The following is a 6111-nucleotide window of genomic DNA, read 5'->3' as shown; positions in this document are numbered from 1 at the left end:
ATTAGCATAGAATTTCTCAATTTCAGATTTCTCTACTGTCAGATCACTAGCACAGCATTTCTTAATTATACAAAAGAGTAACTATAGTAGCAAAGAATTTCTCAATTTCGGATTTCTCTGCTCTCGAATCACTAGCACAACATTTCTCAATTTCAAATATTACACGTCCACATGGTACGTTTGCTAAACTAAAATTTATTTTTTTTATTTTATTTATTTTTTTTTTTTTATTGATGAATGAGTGGATTATTGTTTGTTGTAGGAATATATTTTCCATAACCAGTATTCTCACATGGAAAATTGTATGTGGCATTGTCTAAAGAAACACCCATGTCAACAACATAAGTTTTACTAGGAAATAACAAGAGAAAAAAAAAAAGAGAAGGGATCTTATACAAAGAACGTTGTCTACAAAAAAGTTTTATTACTAAACAGGTACAATAATCAACTATTTTATTTATGCATGTTTAAAATATTTTAGTCAGGATTTGTTTGGTTGCAAGGGGAATGCAAATTTTTTATGCAAAGTGGAATTTTTTTTCCAGAAAAAATAAATTTAGATGTTTGATTGCAAGGGAAATATATTTTACATGTGAAAAAAAATTTCACTTAACCATTAAAATTTCCCTTTTTATTTCCCCACCAAAATAGGAAGAAAAAAAAAAACCCTACTCTCACGATCTCTCTCCCACTCTCACGACTCTCACCCCACTCATGACTCTCATGATCTCTCTCATGTGACTCAATTGGGTTTGTTTTAACCAAAAGACTTTGAATTTGAGCCAGATGGAGCATTACTGACCTGATGGGTTTGTTTTGACCAAAAGACTTTTGGAATGGGCATTTCAGTCGTTATCACTTGTGATCTATTACTATTTTCTTTGTGATCATCTTTTATATTATTTTAAATATTTATTTATGTTACATTCATTTGATATATATAATGAAATGGTTTATTTTGGTTAATGATAGAACATAGTATCTGATGACATTTGGTTTGATTTGGTACAGACCTTGAATGACCTGATTCACATAACTAATATAAATTTTGAGGAGCTGGGTGGGTTCTGGATTAAAAAGTACCCTCCCTCCCCCCCCCCCCCTTTCCAATCTCTTTTGAGGAGTTTGGTTGGGTTATTAGTTTTTTAAAATTTTACATCCAGCGAAACAACTATGGAAAATTAATTTCACTTCATTTCTGTTGCAACCAAACGACTCGAAAGGGAAAAAAAAATCTCTTCACATCCCTTCACTTCACTTCACTTCCCTTCACTTCCCTTCCCATCCCATTTCCCTTGCAACCAAACGCAGCCTCAACTATTCTTTAAAAAGGGATCTTATACAAAGAACATTGTCTACAAAGAAGTTTTATTATCAAACAAGTATAATAATCAACTATTTTATTTATACATTTAAAATATTTTACTCATTCAAATATTTTACTTTTGCTATCTTTTCTCATTACAGTGAAAGCTGCATGCACCACATTCAAGGTTGTGACGAACATGTTAACTTGCTTCCATTTTTTTATCTCATTTCTTTAGTATTCTCCCCTTCTTCATCACTATTACTAAGATCATGTCCTACCATTATGTTGCTAGAATTAGGTTGAAAATACTTGATTTATAAAGGAATAAGTAGGGAATTTTAAAAGACAGTTCAGGTTGGAACGATCAGGTTTTGTTTACTATCACACCCTGCTTTTCCAAGCCAATGTATGTTACACTAGATATCTTACCATACCAGTCAGCCTGAACCACCAGGATCTGATGTAGAGATGAACTTACACAAGTACAAACTCTTCTACCAAGTTAGAGTACGCATATAAGGAAAAATTCATATTTTACATAACCCATGGTGATCAAATCTAAATGATAAATAATAATTACAGAGACAATTGAGTTATAGCTCGCAATTACCAATTACCATAATATAATCACATCTTACAAACAAAATTATAAATCCTCAGAGCAAAAAATCTCAATCCTCCATATGATGTCACAAAGACACAGCCTCACAACCCTTGTCAAGTCTCGATCCACTCCAGCTCAGGTTCCTACATCTAAAGACATAAATCCACGAGGGGTGAGCTTTACAAACCCAACGAGGGATAAGCATGCAAGCGCGCACAACATCATGATGCAACACATACTAACAGCAATATCCATAGATGCACAGCCACATTATCCATTTTATTTATAATATCTATCCTAATTACTAAGTCTCAATATGTGGGTATAAATGTTATAAGTAACATAGGTGGTATCCCCTTCCTAGTACATTGGGCCTCAGGGATACAAGCTAATTGTATGTAGGAGTCAGTTAGTCTCAGAAAGAACTTCGATTCCCCAGGTAACCCCTAAAGAGTAACCCCTGACAGCCATGGTCTTGAAATCTCACACCGTCATCGGTCTCCCATGTTGTCTTACAGTCATACGTACAGTATGTCGTACCATGTTGTGCCCTCTTGTGATATAGTACGTTATATCCAAGCGTAGTAGTCTTCCATGACCTACCATCGAGTGAGATTAACCAATACCTCACACCCTATTGGAAAGGGTTTATAGCACTAGGATGTGATCCTAACCATATGCATTCTACATGCATCCATCTCAGATCATAACATACCATCACACATAACTATAACACTACTCATCTACGAAACCTAAATCACATCAGCTCGGTAAAATCATGCCACATATGCAACATATAGTGTTATATAAAATAAATCCAAAACAGGGTTTCCAACACATTACACATGAGCATGCAAGAACAAAAAAACAATAGAGACACTCTGTAAAATAAATCAAACACCCACTCACCTTGATACCCGAATCTGATGCCTTTTCGTTGAATTTCCATCCACCCGTATCCTTGGCGAGAATCTTAGGTGCCTAATTAAACAATTAATATTTTTAAGTTATTTTTATTATTCACTGTCAAAAGACAGCCCAATTTCCTAAACTCCTATTGAATTCCCTTACCAGAATCCAAACCAATAGTCAGATAGGGACACTGATTTCTGACTAGCATCTCTCCCAACAACTTACCTACTTAATCAACTAGGCTCCCTAGCCCCTATGTAGGTCACTAATCTGATCCGCACAATCTCAGGGTTCCAATTTGCCTAACTAGACCAAGCCACATGGTGCTTGGGTCATTAGACACCCATTAGAGGTAACCTGTGAGTTATCACAGCCCTCAGCTAATTGGGCTGATTCCCAACACTTTCTTCTTTCCTCTTTGTACTATTCCTATAAAGAGCATGGTCTCACATTCCCTATGGACATCCCCTAGCTATGGCAAAGTTCTCTCGATCAGTTTAGTGATAGGATTGGGCTCTTGGATCCCTACCACAGTCACTTTTACAAGGCTTAATCACACTAAATATGTATCAACAAGCCCCACCCTTGTACAGGGCGCACCCAGAGCCAACCAGTAGCCATTTAGGGTTCAGAGAGCCTAATCGGTAGGTATGGTTAGGCCTAACTAGCTGGCCGCTCGTGCCCACCGATTCAGGTCTGCAAACTGTAGAATTTTGCCCATCTATAGAGATAATCTGCGGGGGAAATTTTCCCAACTTTTTGGCCTCCAAATCCACTCTACATACTATGTTAGTCATGCTTAGTTTGGGTGAATTATTAATTTGGTTGATTACAGCCCAATTCATGGAGCACAATGTCAACTGGGTTCCAATTCTCCTAATTTCCTACTTGGGTAACCCAACTACAGCTTTCGTCCATTCTCGAACAAAATTGAGAGCATGTAGGGCTTTAACCCACCTCTAATTTCATTTAATTTTACCCAATTAGCAAAATCCCTATGGTCTAGGGTTCTTGAGACTATTGTACAGTCAATTGGGTCCCAAAATTAGGGTTTTAGCTGTAGGGAGCTGAACTGAGATTCCACAGCCATTTCTCTATCTCTAATTGCAATTAACGCTAACCCTAAGCTACTGGAAAAAGTATTATACCACAAATTCATTGAGTTAGGTCAAGGGAAATTACCTCTTTTCAGTTCTTGGAACTTGTAACTGTAGTAGGGAGTGTCTTGGTGCAACTGTCCAGCTCCAAACACAGTTCCATCAGTGGCAACCTCTCTAGCAGCCCTAGGGTTCCTCTAGCAGCACCTTGAGAGCAGCAACAAAAGCTCCTCCTCATGGCAACTGCTCCCTTGAAGAAGTAGGGACAGCAGCAACATAGTTGCAGCCCTTCCTACCTTCCTTCTTGTTCTTCCTTTCTTCCTTTCTTCCTTTCTTCCATCCTTCCTTTTCTCCTTCCTTCTTCCTCTTTTCTTTTTCTTCCCTTCTCTGTTCTCTTACAGTTTCAGCAGCAAAAGGGAAAGGTGAACAGTTGCTGACCTCCCCAATTTAATGGCCCAGATCAGACCTTAAGGTCTGTTTGGTCAACAACCCTAAACACAACCCATTATTTATTAACTTCAAAACTAATTAATTAACTATAGACTCCATTAATAAACCAAGGTAAGTGGTGCATTAGGACCCCCAAACATGACCCTATACATGGTAGGAGTGGGTGGAATTACACTGTAAAGGGGTGGGGTCCATAGGGGAAAACTCAATTTTCAGCATTTGGTTACCCAAACCAGTTGGCTAGTTGTCAGCATGGTAACCTGCCGGTTGCCTCATTTTTGGCCTTTCGGCAATCAAATCTCTGTCCGATACAACCCATCAGATATGGGACAATTTTCACATATTTCTAACTATTTTACTCCCCCTATTGGGCTAGTAAATTTATCAATTTTCTCTTCCTACTCCTGTATATGTAGGTTCCCTGTATGACAGCCTACTGCCTATGTGCTAGCTAGGTCCTGAGACAAGAGGTCAACTGCTTCAAAATTCATGGTGTTACATTTACTACCAATTTTTATCTCGCTTATTTATATATTGCAGGTTTTATGTTTAGATTCTCCCTCTCTCTCTTTTTATATGGTTTTTAGCTATTTTGTATTGTAATTTAAATGCATAGTAATGAAAGTCTACATATATTTACAATGTTGCTTACATTGCTAATTAAAAGCATTGTAATGAAGTCTACATGTGCCTATACTTTATTCTTTTGTTACTTTAGTTCTGACAAATAAATTGGTTGAAAATTTTCTCATATAATTCATTTCATTAGTCTAGGAGATAGAGCTTAGGTGAAGAAATTATTGCACTATATTGTGAAAGAAGCTCTAGAGGATGCTGAAAGCAAGCATGTTTTCAAGCACACCACTTTGACTTGATTAGAGATTAGTTTTTTCTTAATTACTGCTTCATCTTTTATAATATTATCATTATATTATTTTTTTATTTATATTTCCGTTTATTACCTGTGAGAGAATTATTTGTGAGATTGATGTCATTCTTAGGACCTTGGTAGAGGAAGACAAGCTATATGCTTCTTATGTTTCATGTTCGCATCTTCTTTCTATTATGGGAATTATCTTAGAATGAGTTATTTTAAGTTTCTTGACCATGTATTTACAGCTAATAATACTTTAGAAAATGTATTGTTTAGAAAGCATTTTGTAAGTTCAATAATGGTTAGCCTGTGGATTTTCCATTGTATTTAGAATAGTTAAGTCTTTTTTTTTTAGAAAATACTGAATTTGAAAATTCAGTTCACCAAGTTTTGTAGAACTTACTTCAAATGGATTGGCCACATTTGCCTCTCCCATAACCTGCAGTAGTGGAAACCTCGTGGACTGGGTTGTCCTTTTGATGAAGTGTATCAAAGGAAAAAAATAGTATAGATTGGTATCACAAGCCGTGCATAATGAAGTCTATTTTCCATTCATGTTAACGATGAGATACTTTCTTTGCTAGATTGTTCTCTTGTTAATTTTTGGGCATTTTCTTTTGTATGGAATAGAGTCTTAACTCTGACTTCCTAATTTTTGGGAGCTTAGATTTTACTAGTTTTGAAGAATGTAATTTTTTCTGCTGCAGTGAAATATTTGCATATCGTTCGATTAAAATAATTTATTCCAAGATCATGGAGATGAGGCCTAAAAACATCTGACATACTTCCTGATTTTTGCTTGGTAGCAAAAGGAGTGCTGAATATCTTGTGAGCAAATGTTTGCATTTGTGACATAACTCTTGCT

General features: G+C 36.3%; 1 long non-coding RNA gene across 1 annotated transcript; it reads right to left on the bottom strand.

The window, feature by feature from the left end:
* Positions 1-1801: 1801 nt before the first annotated feature.
* On the bottom strand, positions 1802-4245 carry LOC122060577. Its single transcript, XR_006134435.1, has 2 exons — positions 4008-4245; positions 1802-2062 (listed from the first exon to the last, which is right to left on the bottom strand). It is a non-coding gene; the product is annotated as an uncharacterized LOC122060577 (long non-coding RNA).
* Between the last annotated feature and the right edge of the window lie 1866 nt (positions 4246-6111).

Source organism: Macadamia integrifolia, chromosome 14 (assembly GCF_013358625.1).
Source record: "Macadamia integrifolia cultivar HAES 741 chromosome 14, SCU_Mint_v3, whole genome shotgun sequence".
Lineage (NCBI taxonomy): Eukaryota > Viridiplantae > Streptophyta > Magnoliopsida > Proteales > Proteaceae > Macadamia > Macadamia integrifolia.
This window is presented reverse-complemented; position numbering and strand designations above follow the sequence as displayed.